We start from the raw sequence: 23,941 nt of genomic DNA, 5'->3' as shown, positions 1-23,941 counted from the left end.
AGGATCCTGGCTTCCAAGGAGCTATGATGAGGGTCTGAAGTCCACACCCACACTGACACACCTACTTAACAAGGCCACACCTACTCCAACAGGGCCATACCTTCTAATAGTGCCACTCCTTGGGCCATAACACCTGGCACGAGCATCCTGACCTGTTCCTCACTATAACACAATTATTTTAAAAAGAAAAGAATCATGAAAACTTTTTCAAAGTGGTTTTGAATTGTTTGCAGCACTTCCTGTGAGTCCCAGTACATGTACATCCTACTCATCTCTTGTCAAGGTCAGACTTTATGTTTCAGTCATCTTGGAGGGTGTGTGGTTGCATCTCATTGTGATTTAACTTGAGTTGCCCCAGTGGGTAGTGATGTTCAGCTTCTTTTCTCTCCTTAATGAAGTTTCTGATTAATGAATGTCCAAAGTTCCCACTATCTTTACAACTGGTTTGTTTACGCACTTATAGTCCGTTGTGATTGTTCTCTGTGCAACCACAGTTTTCAGAGATTTTCTGTGATGTCTAATCTTGGTTGTCAGTTTGATGCACCTGGGAAGAGGGAACATGAATTGAAGAATTGTTTTCATCAGAGCAGCTTGTGGGCTTGTATGTGGGAGCATTGTCTTGATGGTTAAATGATGTGGGAGGAACCAGTCTGTTGTAAAAATATAAAAATAAAAAAAGTATTGTTGGCCTTTTATCCCGCTAGGTCTTCACCACAGCGCCCCAAGATATCTGCTAGATATCTTGGTGGAAACACATCCCAACTTCATCGCAGTGGCCCAGTGTCTCCAGCACACTTTCCTGCACTCAAACCCTCACATAAGAACACACAACACAATAATCTTAGATCCAATTGATAAGATATAATTGCCCACTTAAACATACAAAGCCTGGTATCATCCAGCCCGTAAGAACATTGATAACAACCTGTAAATACACAGAGCGAGATCTTTATGTCAGCCTCCATTGACCTGCTACGGCTTCTCTCCTTCTTCCCTCCTCTCTTTTTGTTCCAGTCTCCTCCTCTTCCTTTAAACTTCTCTCCCACCCATCCTTCCTTCTCCTCCAATGACAGGCCTCCTTCTATCCTGTACCTGCCCTTCACCTGTATTTTACCAATTCAATGGGGAGAAGTTTCTGGTGAAGTCACCTGATTCCTGAGTACTAGGCAACTGTCCTTGGGGCAGTGGAATTAGCATCAAAATACAGATAACTCCAGGGCAAACCACAACATTTCTCTCCTTCTGTCCAGTTAAAAAGCCTTTTCACTTATATATAAATTGAGTACAATTATTACCACTCTACAATTTATAAAGCATATGATATACTCAACACCCAGTCCATCAGTTAAAAAGAACATTTAGCTATCCATTCCAGCTTAAGAAAGGCTTAAAATATGTATTATATCTTGGCTAGCTTGTATACTATCTGATAACTATCCAATAAAATATGTATATTCAGAGTTAAACAGCCTAATAGGCTATGAAACTATAATCAGTCTTCAACCCCCTCAAAATCTGAGAATGACCAAATATCTATTCACATAGGAAGCCTAACATGGCTTCTAGAACTGAGAAGGTTGTAGAGACAAATCTCCACTAACACAGTCCCCTGTTAGCAACATATGAGCGCAAGTCTTCAGCCTTCTGGCCCAAAATCAACTGACAAACTCTTGAAATGCAGATTTTGAAGGGCTGATCACCCTGTCTTGGCAGAGTTTATCAGTCAACTATTCTGCATAATTTGTCCTTTTCTGGACAGTATTAGTCTGCAGATGAAACAGGCAGTTTTGTCTAGTGGCTGCCTAGCCACAAAGTATTTTGCCTCACCTGGAGGTAGAAATGTTTAAGTTCTTCGTTAAATTTGCCAAAGGGGAACTGTTAGGAGCAGATACGTCTCAACAAAAGATAAATAACTTTAAATCTCAAATTTTGTGGATTCCTGACCTTTTTGAAAACCACCTACTTATATAAAACAATCTGTACTGTTGTCTTTATATTTTAATAATATCTTGAAAGTTCTCTCACAAGGTCAGCAATATGTTTGCTATTTGGCCCTTAACTCACATGTGTAATCAACTCAGAAGTTTGTAATGACATCAATAGAAGTACTGGCTCTAAACCTTGTACTTATAAACTCATTTAACAAATAAATTCTATATCAAAGCAAAAGATATGATTTTAGCTTAGTTACCAAATGAGATTATGACTGTACAACTTAATCTAGCTAATTCCTCCCTGTTAAAGTCTCGCTATCTGTATTTACAGGTTGTTCTTAAGGGCTGGATGGTACCGGGCTTTGTATGTTTAAGTGGGCAATTATATCTTATTAATTGGATCGAAGATTATTGTGTTGTGTGTTCTTTTATGTGAGGGTTTGAGTGTAGGAGAGTGTGCGGCGGCAGGAGACACTGGGCCGCTGTGGCAAAGTTGGGATGTTTCCACCAAGAGATCTGGCAGATATCTTGGGGCACTGTGGTGCGGACCTAGCGGGATAAAAGACCAACAATACTGTTTTTATTTTTATATTTTTACAACAGCACCAGACCACTGTGGGCAGTGTCATACTGAGTTGTATACGAAAGCAGACTGAGGTACACAAGCTATCTTTCACTGGGTAAGTGTAGTTATCATCCCCCATGGAAGAAGTCTTGCTTTATAGCAAATGGAGAACATCACACACACACACACACACACACACACACACACACACACACACACACACACACATACACACACAAAACTGTGACGTAACACAATGTAGAGATAAACACATCACAGGGAACACAGCTCCAATGTGTATATGTACATCACAAGTCCTACACCTAAGGTTTAGGGAACATTGAAGAAGACGGGGCAGAAAGATTCTGACAGCCAGAATACCAGGAATCTGATATGAAACAGTGCCTCACAGAAATCACTGCCTGGGCAAAACCAAAACATGGACATTGTTAACATGGTTGGGGGAAATCTCACAGGAGCCTCCACTAGACAAAGAAGTATAAGCAACCATTGACTGCTCCGAGAAGGAGAATTACCCTCTCTCAGGGCTGAGTCCTTTCATTAGTTGGCCAATGCAGAATGGTCAGTCTCGAAACCATATATATACAGCCACCAAAACCAAACTCACCAGGTTATATTCATATGTATTTGTGCATACACCCAAACCAACCTCACATATGTAGCAAGAATATGCAAAGAAAATGAGGCTATCAACGTGAGAATGGGGTTTGATGGAGGGCAGCTATGAGGAAGTGAGGAAGAGGAGAGAAACAATTATAATTCTTCAATAAAATTTAAAATAATGTTTAAAAAGAAAAGAAACAGGTTGAGCAAGCCATTGAAGGCAAGCCTGTAAGCAGAGCTTCTCTGTGGTCTGTGGTTCAGTTTAGGTCTTCAGGTTCCTGCCTTGAGTTCCTGTCCTGAGTTCCCTCCGTGGTAGACTGTGACTTGGATGTTGTAAAACAAAATAAGCTCCCTAACCCAAGGGAGCTGGTTTTGGCCAATGTTTTATTAACAATGGTTGAGCAAACAAGGCATCTGGTTGGAAGCACCTTTCCCCATGTCCAGGACACCTTTTCCTTGTCTTCATACTCTGACTCCTTCTTAGGGTAGACATCGAACACTCCTGATGAAAGTCCAGCTTATCATTTACTCTGTAAACTGCCCTCATGCTTTCTCTCTCCTTTTTTTATTGGATTTTTTTATTTACATTTTAAATGTTACTCCCTTTCCCTGTCCTGTCCATAAACCACCTAGCCCATCCCTGCTCCCCGTTCTTCTGTGGGGCATTCTCCCTCCCCAACAACCCACCCCTTCTCCACTCCTCGCCCTGACATTTCCCTACACTAGGGATCCAACCTTGGCAGGCAGGACCAAGGACTTCTTCTCCACTTGGTGCCCAATAAGTCTATCCTCTGCTACATATGCAGCTGGAGCCATGGGTCTGTCCATGTGTACTCTTTGGGTAGTGGCTTAGTCCCTAGGAGCTCTGGTTGGTTGGTATTGTTGTTCTTATGGGTTTGCAAGCCCGTTCAGCTCCTTAAATCCTTTTTCTAACTCTTTCAATGGGGACCCCATTCTCAGTTCAATGATTTGCTGCTAGCATTTGCCTCTGTATTTGTCACGCTCTGGCTGAGCCTCTCAGGAGACAGCTATATCAGGCACCTGTCAGCATGCACGTCTTAGCATCAGCAATATTGTCTGGGTTTGGTGGCTGTATGAATATGGGCTGGATCCCCAGGTAGGGCAGGCTCTGAATGCCCATTTTTTTTCAGTCTCTGCTCCAAACTTTGTCTCCATATCTCTTCCTATGAATATTTTTGTTTCTCCTTTTAAGAATGACTGATGCATCCACCCTTTGGTCATCTTTCTTCTTGAGCTTCATGTGGTCTGTGGGTTGTATCTTGGGTAATCTGAGCTTTTAGACTAATATCCACTTAACAGTGAGTGCATGTCATGTGTGTGTGTCTTGTGTGTGTGTGTGTGTGTGTGTGTGTGTGATTGGGTTGCCTCACTCAGGATGATAGTTTTTGGTTTCATCCATTATCCTACGAATTTCAGGAAGTCATTGGTTTTAATAGCTGAGTAGTACATCATTGTGTAGATTTACCACAATTTCTGTATCCATTCCTCTGATGAAGGACATCTGGGTTCTTTCCAGATTCTGGATATTATAAATAAGGCTGCTATGAACATAATGGAGCATGTGTCCCCGTTATATGTTGGAATGTCTTTTGGGTATATGCCCAGGAATGGTATAGCTGGGTCCTCAGGTAGTACTACATCCAATTGTCTGAAGAACCTCCGGATTGATTTCCAGAGTGGTTGTACCAGCTTGCAATTCCACCAACAATGAAGGACTGTTCCTCTTTCTCCACATCCTTGCCAGCATCTGTTGCTACCTGAGTTTTTGATCTTAGCCATTCTGACTGGTGTGAGTTGGAATCTCAGGGTTGTTGTGATTTGCATTTCCCTAATAACTAAGGATGTTGAACATTTCTTTAGGTACTTCTCAGTCGTTTGATATTCCTCAGCTGTGAATTCTTTGTTTAGCTCTGTACCCCATTTTTAATAAGTTATTTGGTTCTTTGGAGTCTAACTTCCTGAGTTCATTGTATATATTGGATATTAGCCCTCTATTGGATGTAGGGTTGGTGAAGATCTTTTCCCAATCTGTTGGTTGCCATTTTGTCCTAATGATAGTGTCCTTTGCCTTACAGAAGTTTTTCAATTTTATAAGGTCCCATTTGTTGATTCTTGATCTTAGAGCATAAGCCATTGGTTCTATTCAGGAATTTTTTTCCAGTGCCCATGTGTTCAAAGTTCTCCCCTACTTTTTCTTCTATTAGTTTGAGTCTATCTGGTTTGATGTAGAGGTCCTTGATCCACTTGGACTTGAGCTTTGTACAGGGTGATAAGAATGGGTTGATTTGCATTCTTCTACAAGCTGACTGCCAGTTGAACCAGCACCATTTGTTGAAAATGCTCTTTTTTTCCCACTGGATAGTTTTAGCTCCTTTGTCAAAAATCAAGTAACCATAGATGTGTGGATTCATTTCTGGGTCTTCAATTCTATCCCATTGATCTACCTGCCTGTCTCTGTACCAATATGGTACAGTGTTTATCACTATTGCTCTGTAATACAGCTTGAGGTCAGGGATGGTGATCATTGAGGATAGTTTTCACTATACTGGAAATGAATTTGCAAATTGCTCTTTCTAAGTCTATGAAGAATTGAGTTGGAATTTTGATGGGGATTACATTGAATCTGTAGATCGCTTTTGGCAAAAAGGTCATTTTTACTATATTAATCCTGCCAATCCATGAGCATGGGAAATCTTTCCATCTTCTGAGATCTTCTTCAATTTCTTTCTTCAGAGGCTTGAAGTTCTTGTCATACAGATCTTTCACTTGCTTGGTTAAAGTCACACCGAAGTATTTTATGTTATTTGTGTCTATTGTGAAGGGTGTCATTTCCCTAATTTCTTTCTCAGCCTGCTTATCCTTTGAGTAGAGGAAGGCTACTGATTTGTTTGAGTTAATTTTATACCTAGCCACCTTGTTGAAGTTATCAGGCTTAGTAGATCTCTGGTAGAACTTTTGGGGTCACTTAAGTATATTATCATATCATCTGCAAATACTGATGTTTGACTTCTTCCTTTCCAATTTGTATCCCTTTAACCTCCTTTTGTTGTCTGATTGCTCTGGCTAGGACTTCAAGTACTATATTGAATAAGTAGGGAGAGAGTGGGCAGCCTTGTCTTGTCCCTGATTTTTGTAGGATTTCTTCAAGTTTCCCTCCACTTAGTTTGATGTTAGCTACTGGTTTGCTACAAATTGCTTTTATTATGTTTGGGTATGGACCTTGAATTCCTGACCTTTTCAAGACTTTTATCATGAAGAAGTGTTGAATTGTGTCAAATGCTTTCTCTGCATCTAACGAAATGATCATATGGTTTTTTTCTTTGAGTTTGTTCATATGTAAGATTATGTTAGTGGATTTCTGTATATTGAACCATACCTGCATCCCTGGGATGAAACCTACTTGATCATGATGGATGATCATTTTGATGTGTTCTTGGATTCAGTTTTCAAGAATTTTATTGAGTATTTTTGTATCGCTATTCATACAGTAAATTAGTCTGAAGTTCTCTTTCTTTGTTGGGTCTTTGTGTGGTTTAGGTATAAGTGTAATTGTGGTTTCATGGAAGGAACTGGGTAGTGTTCATTCTCTTTCTATTTTGTGGAAGAGTTTGGACAGTATTGGTATTAATTCTTGTATGAAGGTCTGATAGAATTCTGCACTAAACCCATCTGGTCTTGTGCTTGTGCTTTTTTTTTTTGGGGTTGGGAGATGTTTAATAATTGATTCTATTTCTCTAGGAGTTTTGAAACTGTTTACATGGTTTATCTGATCCTGATTTAACTGTGGTACCTGGTATCTGTCTAGAAAATTGTTCATTTCATCCAGATTTTCCAGTTTTGCTGAATATAGGCTTTTGTAGTAGGATCTGATGATTTTCTGAATTTCCTCAGATTCTGTTGTTATGTCTCCCTTTTCATTTCTGAGTTTGTTAATTTGGGTACTCTCTCTGTGCCCTCTGGTTAGTCTGGCTAAGGGTTTATCTATGTTGTTGACTTTCTCAAAGAACTAGTTCCTGGTTTTGTTGATTCTTTGTATAGTTATTTTTGTTTCTACTTGGTTGATTTCAGCTCTGAGTTTGATTATTTCCTGCCTTCTACTCCTCACGGGTGTATTTGCTTCCTTTTGTTCTAGAGCTTTAAGGTGTGCTGTCAAGCTGCTGATATATGCTCTCTTCTGCTTCTTTCTGCAGGCACTCAGAGCTATGAGTTTTCCTCTTAGCACTGCTTTCATTGTGTCCCATAAGTTTGGGTATGTTGTGCCTTCACTTTCATTAAATTCTAAGAAGTCTTTAATTTCTTTCTTTATTTCTTCCTTGACCAAGTTGTCATTGAGTAGAGCATTGTTCAACTTCCACGTATATGTGGGCTTTCTGGTTTTTGTTGTTGTTGTTATTGAAGACCAGCCTTAGTCCATGGTGGTCTGATAGAATGCCTGGGATTATTTCTATTTTCCTGTATCTGTTGAGGCCTGTTTTGTGACCGATTATATGGTCAATTTTGGAGAAGGTACCATGAGGTGCTGAGAAGAAGGTATATTCTTTTGTTTTAGGATGAAATGTTCTATAAATATCTGTTAAATCAATTAGTTTAGTTTCTGTTTCCATGATCTGTATATTGATGAGAGTTGGGTGTTGAAATCTCCCACTATTATTGTGTGAGGTGCAATGTGTGCTTTGAACTTTAGTAAGGTTTCTTTTATGAATGTAGGTGCCCTTGCATTTGGAGCATAGATATGCAGGATTGAGTTCATCTTGGTGGATTTTTCCTGTGATGAATATCAAGTGTCCTTCCTTATCTTTTTTGATAACTTTTGGTTGAAAGTCGATTTTATTTGATACTAGAATTGCTCCTGCAGCTTGTTTCTTGGGACCATTTGCTTGGAAAATTGTTTTTCAGCCTTTTGCTCTGAAGTAGTATCTGTCACTGCGGTGTATTTCCTGTATGCAGCAAAATGCTGGGTCCTCTTTGTGTATCCAATCAGTTAATCTATGTCTTTTCATTGGAGGAATTGAACCCATTGATATTAAGAGATATTAAGGAATAGTGATTGTTGTTTCCTGTTATTTTTGCTGTTAGAGGTGGAATTATATTTTTGTGGCTCTCTTCATTTGAGTTTTTTGCATGGAGATTACTTTCTTGCTTTTTCTAGAGTTTCTTTCCTTGTGTTCGAGTTTTCCATCTATTATCCTTTGTAGGGCTGGATTTGTGGAAAAATATCTTGTGTAAATTTGGTTTTATCATAGAATATCTTGGTTTCTCCATGTTAACTGAGAGTTTTGCTGAATAGAGTAGCCTGGACTAGCAATTGTGTTCTCTTAGGTTCTGTATAACATCTGCCCAGGATTTTGACTTTCATAGCCTCTGATGGGAAGTCTGATGTAATTCTGATAGGTCTGCCTTTATATGTACCTTGACTTTTTTCCCTTACTGTTTTTAATATTCTTTCTTTGTTTTGTAAGCATTTGTTGTTTTGACTATTATGTGATGTGAAGAATTTCTTTTTTGGTCCAATCTATTTGGAGTTCTGTAGGCTTCTTGTATGTTTATGGGCATCTCTTTCTTTAGGTTATGAAAGTGTTTTTCTATAATTTTGTTGAAGATATTTACTGGCCCTTTAAGTTGGGGATCTTTGCTCTGTTGATCTTTTCACGTGTCCTGTATTTCCTGGATGTTTTGGGTTAGGAGCCTTATTTGTTGTACATTTTCTTTGACGTTTGTGTCAATGTTTTCTATGGTATCTTCTGCCCCTGAGATTCTCTCTTCTATCTCTTATATTCTGTTGGTGATGCATGCGTCTATGACTCTTGATCTCTTTCCTAGGTTTTCTATCTCCAGGGTTGTCTCCCTTTGTGATTTCCTTATTGTTGCTATTTTCATTTTTAGATCCTGGATGGTTTTGTTCCTTTACCTATTTGTTTGTGTTTTCCTGTAATTCTTTAAGGGATTTTTGTGTTTCCTTTTAAAGGGCTTCTACTTGTTTACCCGTGTTGTCCTGCATTTCTTTAAGGGAGGTATTTATGTCCTTCTTAAAGTCCTCTATCATCATCATGAGATGTGATTTTAAATCCAAATTTTGCTTTTTCTGGTGTGTCTGGATATCCAGTATTTGCTTTTGTGGGAGAACTGGGCTCTGAAGATGCTAAGTAGTCTTGGTTTCTGTTGCTTAGGTTCCTGAGCTTGCCTCTCACCATCAGTTTGTCTCTGGTGTTAGCTGGTCTTGCTGTCTCTGACAGTGGTTTGACCCTCCTATAAACCTGTATATCAGCACTCCTGAAGAATAGCTTTCTCCCAGAGGGATGTGGGTACAGAGAGCTGTGGGACTGGGTCAGCTCTGGTCACAGGCAGAAACACGAAGGGTCCTGTCCCAGTCTGCTTCTGGGTTTTTGTGTCCTGAGGGCTCCAGGGAGGTTGCTTGGAGCAGAATAGTTGGTCTTACCTCTGCTCTCAGGTGTGTTAGTGCTCCTGGTGACTGCCTTTCAGCTCTGGGTGCAGGCAGAGATTGGAAGGATCCTCTCCGTGAGTGCTCCTAGGTTTCTGTGTCCAGAGGGCTCTAGATGTGTTCCTCTTGGGCCAGGAATGTGAGCAGAAGTGCTGGTCTCCCCTGAACTCTCAGGATTGTCTGCACTTCTGAGAGTCCAGCTCTCTCCCTTATGGAATTTTGGTACAGAAAGATGCTCATGCTTTCTTAATACAAGCTCATTAACCTTGCTTCATGTTTTCTTTGTATTGTTTTAGTATCCCATTTTACACATCACTGTATGGTCTCCCCTTAGTCCACTTTTATGTCTGCTGCAGGATACAGTTTGGCTTACATTCTTTTGGATACAAAAATTCAGACTTTTGCTGTTTCTCAAAATCGCTCTTTTTTACTCACAAATTGCCACCGTCCATTGTCTAATTGATGGTATGTATATGTTTGCTTTATGTGTAGGCCACTGCCCCATATACGTGTTTGTGTTTACAGTGACACTGCTCTCTGTGTCTAACTAGTACCACCAACCTTTACCTTACTCAGATCCATGATGTGTTATATAACAGGCAGTATTAATCTTCCATCTTTGTTTTCCCCTGAAAAATTGTTTCGGGGAATTGCTTGTCATATGTCAACTTAAATGACCAAAAGTGTCATGTGTGATTTTTAAATGGGATTGCTTTGATTCAGTTTCGGGCAAATCGACATCTTAATAACACCAAGTTTTTCACCTCGTGGATACAGCTTCCAACTTCATGGCTTTTTAAATTTCTCTCAGTAAAGTTTTCTGTTTTTTAGTGCCCAAATTTTTCATTTATTTGGCCCCACATTTTTCTTTATTTACTTCTTGAGTTTCTTGCCAGTGTTACTTTAATTTCAGTTTCCAAAATTATTTGTTGGAAATGTAGAGAAACAAAATTGATTGATGTGTGTTAAGCAACTTTGCTTAACTATTTACTTGTTTTAGTATATTTCAAAATGAGTTTCTATTGGTCTTTTGCATAAATAATCTTGTTAACTATGAATAAGAAGTTTCAGTTCTGACTTAAACATAGTTATTTATTTGAAATGTTTTTTCATGGGGGGGGCTGATTACATTAGCTGCAACCTCTAATACAGGTTGAAGAGAATTACTGACATATGACATGCTAACTTTTTCTTGATCTTTGAACTGAAGCAGTCAGTGTTTTACCTGTAAACATGTAGTTAGTTATGATTTTTCATGAGTTACCTTAAATTGATGAAGATTCTTTTTGATCGAGAATGCTGAGTTTGGGATAAGAAAGGTTGTTGAAGAAAGGTTGTGAAGTTCACTTGTGTGTTTATTGAGTGACATGACCCTTCTTGTTGGCTTGTTGCTATGATGAATTGCATTATAACTGGCTTTTAAATGCCAATCCAACAGTGTAGTCTTGATGCAAACTTAGTCACAATACATAAGCATATCAATTAGAATTTTGGTTAGTTTTTTGTGTGAATATTTATAAATGAAATTGGTGTACATTTCCTTGTTTGGTAATATCAAGTATTAGGGTGATTCCAACCTTACAAAATGAATTGAGAACCGCCTGCTTATTTGAAATTTCAAGAATGCTTTATATAGAGTTGACATTATTTCTTCTATGTATTATCTATATATAAAACCCAGGGGGGATCATTTAGCTCTCTATATTTTTATCAAATGTATCTTTAAGTCTTGATTAATTAGTGAGCTTGTTTGATCTGGCTACAGGGTCTCACTGTGCAGCTCAAGAAGGGCTCAAACCTGACATCCTCCTGCCTCAGCCTTTGGAATAGCAGAGATTGTGGGAGTATGTCACCAAGCCAGTTAAGTTTAAGATTTCAATTGCGGGAATGTTGACAACTCCAAGTTAAAAAATGTAATAATAGAGTATCGCCCATAATCTTCACTTGAATGAGCATTGATAGTTTGCGCCCCCTGAGAATTGTGCCCATTTCACATTTTATCCAGTTTTACTGGTGCAAAATCATCTCCGTGTGTGTTTGTGTGTGTGTGTGTGTGTGTGTGTGTGTGTGTGTGTGTATGTATGTATGTGTATGTGTGTGTGTGTATAATATATATAATGATGATGTTCCCTCTGTAATTTTAAGTATTAGTAAAGGGTGTATTTTCATTTTTTTAATAGACCTGTCTGGAGACTTCCCAGTCACTGGAATTTTTGGAGAAGGTATTGATGTCCACAGATGCCCCCATTCATTTCCATTTCCCCTGATTTTTCTTCTGATATTGACTTTCTTATAATTTTTATACGTTAGATTTTGTCAGAGAAAGAACTGAAAGAGCTTGAAGGGGCTCGAGACCCCACATGAACAACAATGCCAACCAACCAGAGCTTCCAAGGACTAAGCCACTACCCAAAGACTATACATGGACTGACCCTGGGCTCCAACCTCATAGGTAACAATGAATAGCCTAGTAAGAGCACCAGTGGAAGGGGTAGCCCTTGGTCCTGCCAAGACTGAACCCCCAGTGAACATGATTGTTGAGGGGGAGGGCAGTAAATGGGGGGAGGATGGGGAGGGGAACACCCATATAGAAGGGGAAAGGTAGGGGTTAGGGGGATGTTGGCCCGGAAACCGGGAAAGGGAATAACAATTGAAATGTAAATAAGAAATACCCAAGTTAATAAAGATGGAGGGGGAAAAAAAGGTAGTTCTTATGGTAGAAGCACAAGTCATTTCCTAGAGAGCTTTCTTCTCCAGTATTGACGTACTGTGCTGACCTGCTTTCCTTTAAGCAGGGCTTTACTGGCTTTATGTGAGCATCACGGTTTCATCTTACTCAAGGTCAATGCTTTCCCATTTCCGTTTTCATCATTTAGCCCATCTAAGAGTGTTAATCACCTCTCAATATTCATGAATTTCTAGAGATTTGCCTGTTTTTAATTAAATACAACATGGTGGTCAGAGTTTATGCTCTATTGGGGTTTACTCTTTTATTTTTATTCAGACCTACTTAACGACACTGAATAGAATATGCCCCAAGAATACTTTTCCGGGAATATTATGTATTCTGCTGCTTATTGAAGATTTACCATGATATTTGCTGTCAATTAAAACAAACCAGTTGATCATGTTGTTTAAATCTATCTTCTGTGAATTTCTATCAGCTTTACAATTTGTTAAAAAAATTAATTAATATATTCTGGCATAAGAGAAGATGCATTTTTCTCCTGTTTCTCCATAAGCTGATGCTTTCCTGATTGACCGCATGCCGAGCATCCTGTGACTGACCAGTAGGCAGTCTGGGTTTGACCTTGCTGATTCCTGCAATATTTTCATTCCTATAAAAGTATGTGATCTTGTCAGAGACACAGTTGATCTATTCGAAAACAGTCTGATCCATTGGCACTCGCTGTGAGGTTGTGTGATATGGGACTCAGATGATGCTCCCTCCAGGGCTAATGGTTCTCCTCTCCCTTGACAAAAGCACTGAGTATTGTTCAGGGTCCTGCAAGTCCTATCTCATTCTAGCTTGGTGGTAAAGAGGAGTGGCTGCCTACCTGTGTAAGCATGGGGCAATATCCTCAGGTTCCAAGGAGAAGTTCTGAAATTATACTGTCTCCTCAGCCATGCCATTCAGTCAAAACACAGCAGAGTGCCTGGTGTGTTCTGCAGGTCTCTGGGTCTCCTCTACACTCTGCCTTTTGCATTTTTACTCTTTGTCAGTCAACACTGTTGACTTTACAGAGTTCCAGGTCTTCACATCTGAGTGAGAGCAGGGTTATCCTGAAAACCAGAGTCTCCTTGATGGCTGGCAGAGTCCATGGACTCATCGATGTTTCACTGATGACCCCCACAGATTATCAATGCATCACTGATGACCTCACAGAAAGACATAACAATACTCTTACATTGCATGGCCTCTTCTGCACCCTAAACAGGGGTCATTTCAGTCTCACAGAGTGTGCTGCCTTCAAATCTATCTGGGTACAGGGAGACAGAGATGATGGCACCTGCTCAGCTTCCCTTTCTATCTGGCTAGAGATTGAACCGAAGGGCCTCAGACATGCTAGCTAAGCATTCTACTGCTAATGTGCACCAGCAGCTCAGTCTCCTTTGGAAACAGGACAAACCCTTTTTATACCTCTTGGAGAGAGACACTCCTATGCAATGATCAAGAGTGCAGGTCACAGGGTTTCTTCTGGGCTCATCCCTTGACTAGGATTGAATTTAATTGTTACACAAAACTACTATGCTATCCTGTAACCAGGATGCTTTTCTTCAACAAGTATAACTGTATTTTGAGCCTTGAATACAAATACTAGTCATGTCACTACAACCCTTATTTTGCAAAGGTTATTTCTCAGAACTTGTTAGTTGTGTGTGGTAGGCAATAAGTCCAACATTAATTTCCTCTTTAAATACATGTGGGAATATTGGTTGCAGAAGCTTTCCGTTTAATCTTCATCTACCAGAATCCCCAGTGATTAAGTTCCCATCTTCAGACTCCATATGTCACCAGGATGTTAATTTTGCTGGTTTGAATCTTGGGCCACCAAACTGAATTAAGAAAGCCACCTCACCTTGGGAAGTATGGCCTTTAATAATAAGACTTCTCCTTTTCCACCCACTCACAGATTAATAGGAAGTATCCCTCTGTGTGCTATTAAATAGTCTGGTTGGAGTGAGGAAGCAGAAACATTGTACAAGGTGGGTGTAGGCACATCGGTAACCTTAAGGAAGATTAACAAGACATGAGGAGCCAACGGGACACGTACAGATTTTCAGTGGGAGTCTGATGAACTCAGACAGTTGTTCCGTTTGTGAAATCATTCCCCACAGCAGGGGAAACACGTTCCCATCCTACCGTAAACTTTGCCCAAACTTATCTCTCCAAAAATGCTTTCATGATGGCTGGTGCAGTTGGATGTTGCTGCTATGATAGATCAAGAGCAACCTGGGGAAGAGCAGGTCTGTTTGACTGACAGCTCACAGTCCATCATCGGGGAAGCCAAGGCAGGAACTACAGAGGTGCACTCTTCCTGCTTTCTTATATGGCCCAGGCCCAGCGGCCTAAAGGCGGTAACACCATTGGCTCTGCCTCCCACATCCTGCTTCAGCTTCTCAGAGCATTAGCACTACACGTATAAGCTGCCATGCTTGGCTATTTCTTTCTGTTTCCATGTCTTTCGAATGAAATCATGCCGTGTAAAACTTATGCGAATAGTCTGTTCCTTTTTATTGTCCTTGTCTGTTTTACAGGCACTCTACAATTGCCTGTCTGTTCTACCAATTTGTATGTAGGATTCTTTTCTCAGGTTGCGGTAGCCAATTCCCTTTTATATCTAAGTCTCTGGTCTGAAATCTGTTTTCATTTTCACAGGCAAATGCATTAGAAGGAAAGTCCCGGTTATTTATTTCACCAATGAATCCCTAATTTGAAACAGTAAAGCAGTTCTGTCTTTGTGCTGCACCAGGATGTATCAAAAACTGGAATTCCTCTGTCTGGGATTTGAAACTATTAGAAGACTCAGTTCTTTTGTATCTGTGCAGCCAGTGCTGGTTGAGAGAGTGCCTTCGCCAAGGATGAGTACATGTGTCTGGTGCAGGAGAGAGTGAAGTGAGCTCACTGAGCAGATGCCCCGAGAGGAGATGCTGGCCTGAGTTCTTTGCCTAGACATTGCTCATTGGAATTGGCCCTTTTGCTTTTTAGTGTATGAGGTTATTGGTCGGAAGTCCAATGGAGTCTTAGACAACAGTTGCATGGGCCGTAATCCCAGGTCCTTGTTGTAAATGAGTAATTGCAAGCAGAGTCACAGGGCTAGCTTACAAGCAATGGGAATGTTAGAAAAAGATGGCCCAGAGAGCAAGTCCAGCCACTACTTCTGGGAATGCTATTAAACGCAGTGAACAATGTTCCCAGGATGCTGCTGTTGTTTGGATACAACAAATTAACATTTGTGTATCCAAATCTGTGTAAATTAACATTAACTCAGCCAAGCTTTGCTGATAATGTCTTGTTTGATTCTATTCTGTATTTTAAATTTTCTGACATATATAAGGTACTCATGGTTACCTATATTATTGTCTTAAATAGTGGACTGTGAACCCTCCATGTTTGTTTTTTAAATAGACATAAGAGGGATCCCTAATGTGTGGATCCTTCGTCTAAACATTAAAGTCATCTCAAATGCATTTAAAACTAAAATCATCCAGGAAACGCAAGCACTTTTCATATAATAGATAGGGTATAAAGCTCTACTTAGATTTTCTTGGGTTGGTTTAAAATTAAATTTTAGAAACAAAAGTAAGGAAAGAACTATGCGCATGGTGATCACTCTTCATCAGGAAGCAGCTCTGAGAAGCATGCGTCCCACACCTCCAGCCTGCTACAACATTGTCTTGAGTGCTATGGGATGGCACTTACCCCATTCTCTATCAGTAATAAGCACACAAGGGGACTACCTCTTCTACACCATGCAAGACCGTAGGGTTTCATACAGATCCCCCAGGAGTTTGCTGATGTTCTTTCGAATTTATGTCTTCATCTTCTCCTTTCCCCCTGATTTCAGGATCATTTGTGGTAATCAAGATACTGCAGTGGCCACTCCTTCAAGATTTCCAATTCTGTAAGTCTGTCCAGACCAAACAGAGACATGGATGTTTGGCCCCATGAATTTTGACAGCCAGTTCTAGAGCTAGTGATGGAGCTCAGTGGGTAGTAGCTTAGCTGACAATGGGCAAAGCCCTGAGCTCCATTCCGCCATCAGATAAAAACAGCCATGGTGGTCCACACCTATCCTCCCAGCAGTTTAAGCTGAGTCACAGAGTGAGTTTAAGATGAGCTTGGGACACAGGTCATCTGATAAAACAAACAAACAAATAAAACAACAAAGACCTTAGTTCTAAACCTTCTGGTGATTAATTATTGCGGTGAGTTTCTTCTTCCTTCTTGGTCCATTTGGCTCTTCAAGAAGTTTTCAGGGGATTTGCGGGTGAATTCTGCAATGCTGTAATGTCAGGCACTTCCAATTCTCCTGATGGATATATTCTCACTTACTATCATGTTACAAATTTCTTTCCAAGGGCTAGACCGTAACTAATCTTCTCCAGACATCTAGAAGCTGCCTTGGTAGCTGCTTGTCTATTTTCAATTTCCTTCAAGTGAGGTTTGTGCTTCATTTGCTACTTGAAGTGAAACTTAGCAAGACTTCAAAGTCATTGGTATTCAGTCTGCAGACCCCATTTCTCAAAGGGAGAAATGACTGAACTTCTTCATCACTCCTTGGCCCTGTTAAACGGACAATCAAGGACTTGAGGGCCATTGAAACAGACAAGTTAAAACTACTTTCTTTATGAATTAAGTTGTAGAACTTTTATTGAAATGAAAGACATAATTTTGTTTCACTACTTACAGTAAGCATGGCCCATCAAGCTACCAAAATACCAGTGAATTCTTTCTCTCGAATATGTGGTGGTGTGCATGCATGTGTGTTTTTATGTTTACAGAAACATGTGTGTGTGCATGTGAGCACACATTTGTTTATTCCTGCATGTGGAATCTAAGATAGATGTCAAGTATCCTCCTCAGTGGACTTCCACTCTCTTGAGGCAGGGTATCTTTGTACTTGGAGAGCTCCAGTTCTGCCTAATCTGACTCTCTAGCCTGCTCCAGGGATTCCCTTTGTCTGTCTCCTGAGTGCTCGCCTGGCTTTCACGTGTGTTCTGGGCATCCGAATCCTGGTCTTACTGTTTGCACAGCAAGTGCTTTATCCACTGAGCCATCTCCCCAGTTTGTGAGTTAGTGGATTCTTTTTAAAATTTATTTCTTTTATTTTTTGAGAGTATAATATAATTGCATCATTTCCCCAACCCCCTTCTACCTTTAAACTCTCCAATATACCCACCCTTGCTCTCTTTCAAATGCATGGCCTCTATATTCTGTCAATTGTTATTATGCACATGTTTTATATACATGTATTCCTTTTCTATCTTTCTCTGTCTCTGTCTCTCTCTCTCCTCTCTGTTTCTCTCTCTCTGTCTCTCTCTCTGTCCCTCTGTCCCTGTATCTCTCTGTGTCTCTTTCTCTGTTTCTCTGTCCCTCTCTCTTTGTATACTGTCACTTGCATTCATGTTTTTAAGGACTGACCTTTGGTTTTGGACAACCAACTAAAGTGCTCTTCATGGGGGAAAACTGTTTCTCCCACTCTTGGCATTCCTTAATTGTTTGCGGTTATTTGTGTAGGGTTGTCCAGCTGATATTCTCCTCAGTGAACCAATATATAATTTTATATTATCGATTCTTTAACCTCAGAGCCAACAGAACTATAATGTATGTCTGCATGAAGATCTATAAGCACATAGTCTCTGTCAGGTGCAATGTTTCTTCTTGATATGTTCAGTTTTTCCTTTGATTATATTTGTATTTCTGAGCATATTGTAAGTAACTGTTTCAAAGCTCCGATAAGCTAATTTCATATTCTCTCTTTTTCTGTGATTTCTTCTTTTCCAGTAAGGAGTGCAACAGTTTCTTGTTCCTTTTATGTTCTAGATTTTTGTGGGATTCTCTGTAAGTTACCCTTCCTAATTTTTAAAAAATCATTTTCCTTATTCTGTTTGTTTATGTGTGTGTGGTGGTCATGTGTGGCAGTGCACTCTGGGAGGTAGATAGACAATGTGTAGGGTTAGTTTTTTTTCCTTCCACCATTTGGGGCCTGGGGATCAAACTCAGGACAGGAGGCACGGTGTCCTGTGCCTTTACCCATTGAACCTTCTTGTAAACTTCCTTTATTATTTTGAATTCTGACAATTATTTTTCTTACTTGAAAGCTCAGGCTTGGGAAGGGGAATGAACTTGCACTATACTGCAAGGGACTGGGCTGATCTTGCACATTGTTTCTCCTCCCATCAATCTTGCCACCTTGTTTCTCCTTGTGTCAATCTTGCTACCTTGTTTCTCTTCATTTCTTTAAGCCACCAGTGAAGAAGCCTTTACACTGGGGATATTTTGCTGCTACTCTTTTCTTCTGAGTGCCTTCTAAAATCTTACTGGTTTGCTGAGGACTCAACAAAAATGCCTTTTCTAGGCAACAACATTTCTGCCAGGAATTGAATGATTTTTAGCTATGTGGTGGTGGTTCTTTCCCAAGCCTGAGGTGGTTGGATGGTGGATGGGTGAATGGATATATACACAGACAGACACACAGACAGGCAGATGGATGGAGAGATCAATGGCTATTCTGGAAGTCGAACTCAGAATTCATATGCTACTTTGACTTTGCCTGGTCAGAAGAAAATTCAACTCTAGACATAAACAGGGTTACTTTCTCCTTGTACATAAATATGCTACCATGCACACTCGAAAGTCCTTTGTGTCCCTTACTAGCAATAGCTATCCTAATTCAGTAAAACAAGGACTCAGCTTCAGTTTCCCTCAGAACTGATCCAGAGATTTTCTGTAGAGAGAAGTTGTAGGGGTCAGTCCTTTTTCTTACAGGGTAGAGCTGTTAGCTGCTAGCTATCATAGGTGTATACACATGTATGTGTGTGCATAAATGTATTTGTAATGTTGTAATGCTTTCTAATTATGTGTGACATGTAGGAACATCTCATAGGATTATCTTTACGTGGACACAAGCACAAATCGCTTCAGTAACGTTTTAATTTTCTTTTTCATCTTTAGATTTTTTTTTAAAAGTTTAACTTAACACTGGTAAGTGGGATAAAAGACAATGATTTAAAGTTTTTGTAAAAGAAACTTCTACTTGACTGGAGTAATTGTCATATTGAAGGTTTACCGCCTCTGTTTGCTCACCTGGGCCTAGCCCTGGAAGCTTCTAGCCTCCATATAATCTAATCTAGGTGTAGAATGTTTTCAGCCTCTGAGAGTTACTGTGGAATAAACTCACCCTTTCTAGTTCTGAGCTTTGACTGGCTGGTTTAATTCAGTTGCGCTGGCTCAAACACCTCTCCAAGCTGACTGATTAAAACTGGTTTCTCTCAGCTAGTGACTGAATTGCTCTGCTTGACCTCAAACTAACTGCAGCAATCTGTTCTATTCTTCTGGCTCCTTCGCAGTCTCTGGCTCATTCCAACTTCACCTGGACCTATCTTGTTCTTTCTCTGTAGCCTATCTCTGTACGACTATCCCAGTAAAACTGCCTCCCCCTCTCTCTGTGCTGTTCTTAAGTAGTCTCTCTTTTCCCTCTGTTCTCATGAGAGTTGGGCACATATTGTTCTGTCAAAACATCCTCTAATTCATCACTTTATCTGCCTCTCAACTGAACATCACTTTCAAACATGGTGTTTCCTTCTACAAACTAACTTTACCATTAATTAAAAGGCTATATTAATGGCATATCTGTATTCCAACCAGAGGGATTAAAGGTGTGTTGTAAGATTGAGCCACCCCACAACTAGAAAAAGTTTTTTTTCCAGTAAATAACACAGTGTTGGAGTTCACAGTGTGACCAAATATCCCACAACAAGTTTCATCGATTTGGGAGCCTTTGTTTTCCTCTTGCTATTTGTGAAATGTACCAGACTTTGTTTTCCCTCTGACATGGAAGCTGAGCTGTCACATCAGATCAGCCTTCTCTGCTGTCTGTCTGTCTGTCTGTCTGTCTGTCTGTCTGTCTGTTTTCTCCCCTCTGCCCAGGGCTTCTGTCTTATACTGTCTTATAACCAGTATAAGCAGCCATTTTGAGTAGGGCTTCCATTTTGAGTAGGTGTCAAGTAAACGTTAAGTTCCCAAGACCTCCCTGGGAACTGACATCCTACTTGGCAGAAAGAGACATGCACACGGGTAACTGACATCCTGGTCATCAAGTTAGAACATGAATGTTAGACGAGGCAACATCTGATCTCAGTCACTTCAGCTTTTAGCAGCTCTTGAGTCCAACATCAGTCAGTCTGCTAGAGACACATTATGCCCACTTTTTAACCTTTTATTTTGTGTTTTAAGATATTTTGCATTTTGACCCATGAACTATGTCTTCTTTCAGATCCATCTCTGATCAGAGCACACTTTAGTGGTAGTTTCCATCTACCAACTTCACCTCTAGAAAAGTTCCAAATCATATCACTTCCAAAAAGTCAACTCTAGGTTCTCCCAGGCTTTTGATCCTATGAATGTAGTGACTGGCTCATCCTTAGAGTTATTTCTGCATTCTTGCTTGCCTTGGGCACCCAGAGAAAGAAACAATCTTTATGTTAAGGCCTGGGTAGCTGCTGCCTGTCTAGTCAGACATTTTATGTTGATATCACTCTTACAAGGAACCTTTCTCAATCGCTACTACTGTTACTAGGAAATTTTCTCACGCCGAGTTAATTGCATATTTCCTTATGTTCTGTGCTTTTGTGTTCTTAGAAACCAATCACAATAGAGTTCAGTCAGAACTGTTTTGTATAATTAGTAACAATAAGATTGGACCTGAACCAACCACCTAGCAACATTTCTTGCCCCTATGTATAAGCTTTTAGGGTATAAGCCTTTATAAGCTGCCCCTGGGGTGAACCCCAACAAAAGAGAGACACCTGCACCAGTATAAGAAGCCATTTTGAATAAGACTTCCATTTTAAGTAGGTGTCCAGTAAAGTTTAAATTCCCAAGACCTCCCTGGGAACTGACATCCTACTTGACAGAAAGAGACATGCACATGGGTAACTGACATTCTGGTTGGCTAGATATGAATGTTAGACAAGGCAAGTCCCCTACCACAGTTGGATACCCCTACCAATGGGAACAGGATAAATGTATAGCAAAGCCATGTCCTAAGGAAATTACCTATCCTTATATCCTGATTGATAGAATAGCTTGGTGCAAATGTTTATGGATTTCAGGCTTAAAAGTTCTGTAGGATTCTGGCTAAAGGAGGGTCACAATCAGCTCCCTGTCTAGTCATTGGCCTTGATTGATCAGTCCTGGGCTGAATGCTCAATAAACTATCCCTGTCTGACTGAGATCGGCATACATGTGGTTTCTAGGGCAAACCCTGGACTCTAACACTTGAAATAAATAATAAATCTACTATGTCATTCTTGGTCACAAATTTAATGTCAATTTCCCCACTTTTCTTAAGTTAGTGGTGGGTTTAAATGTGGTTTTCTTTTCATTACAATCAGAGAAACAATCTAATGTACCCTCCCTAGCAGAGTTCTCTCGGATGTATACTGAATTTAGTTAAATACACATATAGTAGTTCTTTGTTGTCTAGTTTCTATTTTGAATTTTGGTGGTAGATATTTTTAACGTTTGTCTCAGTCACAGCGTTGGTGTAAGCCCAGTCTGTCCAAGGTATGTTGTTTGTATTGTGATTCTAGATGAATCTCTGATATAGCTGATGATCTTCTCTGGCCAAGGTAGATTTAGCATGGGGTTTCTTTCCTCTATTGTGGTTTCAGGGAACCCACCAGAGAAGACCACTCAGACATACTTTGTAGCCAAGGGAAAGTCTTTATTCGGGGGGGGGGGCAGGAACTACCCTCCATTATGTGGGACCAAGTGTAGCTTCAAGTTTAGAGTGAGGTGTTTGTTTTAACACACATCCCAGTATCTTTCTCAGCAGATCCGAGTGGGTGTTTGCATGCGCAGCCAGTTTAAGATCAGTTAGCTGGGGCATCACAACCTCAGGTTCCTACAATAGGAGATCAAATTCTAGTCAAAGCTAAGGTGGCCTCAGCAAGAAAACAAGATGGAGGAGCCTCTGCTCTATCTTGCCCTGTCACAGTGTTTTTGTCTGTATTTAAAAAAAAAAAATCAATGCCAGATTTGATCCCAGGTTTCTGCTTCTAGTTCTTCAGCAATTCTAAAGTGTGGGAATATTTGCTCCCCAATCATTGCTATTGTTAGTGTCTTCATCTGAACCTGTCTGTCTGAGGGACTTTTTGTTTTGCTTTGATTGTAGTGAATATTTGCTTCCTGAGTCTGCTCATTTGTAGCTGTGCTTCCAATATTTCACCCTGTTTCCAACTGTTCGTTGCTTCTAATAGTGCAGTTCTCACATTCTAAGATGTTATATAGTTTTCTCTAGGGTATTTTCCTACATCATTGCTGGTAATTTTTAGTTTTCACAAACCTTGTGGATTTGTGGGGTTTTTCTTTTTCTTTCTATTTTTTTTTCACCTTGCCAAATTTGAGGGATTTTTAGTTTTTATTTTGTTTTGGTTTGTTTGCATTTTACTAAGATTAGTTTTGGCAAATACAAAGCCTTTTGAGTTTTGTTTCTCTTTTATGTAATCTTTATATTTTTGAGATTATAATTACACCACTTCTGTCTGTTTTCTCCCCTTAACTCCTCACATACAACCTCCACGTCCTCTGTTTCAAATCCACGACCTAATTTTCCTTAACTCTGTGTGTGTGTGTGTGCGCATGTGTGCACGTGCATGTGTGACTGTGTATTTGTGTACATGTGTGCATAAATTCCAAGTGCATAAATATAACCCTCTCTGTCCTCTTTAAATGCTCATATTCACCTTGGTTGACGCTCACTTTTTCTAACATTTGAGCTAAATACTAATACTTAATAATTGTTAATTGCTGATTTTTAATTATAAATACATCATTGGATCTTTATCTAATATTGGGCACATTCCTACATTTTTGTGTGTTTGGGGGCCATTTCTTGTTAGGGATTCTATTGCAGTAATATACATCAAGACCAAACACAACTTAGGGAGAAACTTAGGGTTGATTTCAGCTTGTTCTAAGCAACAATCCACTACTTGTAGGCATAAATTTTTTGCAACCTACCTTTAGTAAGGGTTCAACCTCTTCTCTAGCCCACAACACAGCAGATGTAGTGGAAGATGAAAGTTATTAGGACATGGGGGAAGTGGACCTGTTCAGCAATAGTTCTTTGGGAGCAAGCTGAATCTTCTGTCCCAGAGCAAACACCATATACGACTCAGCAGCTGCAGACCAGTCCTGTATGCAGGCAGACACCACACATAAACTGACAGCTACGGTGCAGTGCTTTAGGCAGGCAGACTCCAAGCAAGAACCAGCAGCTGAAGTTCAATCCTGAGGAAATCAGCCTGAGATGAGGCTGCAGATGTGGCCAAAGAAGTGAGAAGTGCTCAGGAACCTCATGAGCAGTTCTTGGGTGAGCTTCTCTCAATAGCATCATTACAAGTTGAGCTCAACAATCTATGTAAGGTGAACCAATACATGGGAGTTTATATAAATTCATCACACATTTTTTCACAAGTCTACTATATCAAAATATCCTTTCATCTGTGTCTGCTTCAGGAAAACATTCTTTCTTGTGTTTGCTTTAGCAAGACATCTTTTCACCTACGTGCCCCAGCAAAACATCATTTGATGTAATTAACTTTCCAAAGAAACTAGACATTTCCACT

The 23,941-nt window shown here is 40.0% G+C and overlaps 1 long non-coding RNA gene across 2 annotated transcripts in view; it reads left to right on the top strand.

Annotated features, from left to right (window-relative positions):
* LOC134484858 (uncharacterized) overlaps positions 1-23,941 on the top strand; it is a 229,204-nt gene that overhangs the window by 199,384 nt on the left and 5,879 nt on the right. The window contains exons 5-6 of one of the 2 annotated variants that reach the window (XR_015644966.1): positions 11,764-11,805; positions 11,894-12,035. The exons of the other annotated variant lie outside the window; for it this stretch is intronic. This is a non-coding gene — a long non-coding RNA (uncharacterized LOC134484858). The remainder of the gene's footprint in view (positions 1-11,763; positions 11,806-11,893; positions 12,036-23,941) is intronic. 2 annotated transcript variants of the gene reach the window in all.

Source organism: Rattus norvegicus, chromosome 1 (assembly GCF_021556685.1).
Source record: "Rattus norvegicus strain SHRSP/BbbUtx chromosome 1, alternate assembly SHRSP_T2T, whole genome shotgun sequence".
Classification (NCBI taxonomy): domain Eukaryota; kingdom Metazoa; phylum Chordata; class Mammalia; order Rodentia; family Muridae; genus Rattus; species Rattus norvegicus.
Note: the sequence above shows the minus strand (reverse complement) of the source record. Positions and strands in the feature narration are given on the sequence as shown.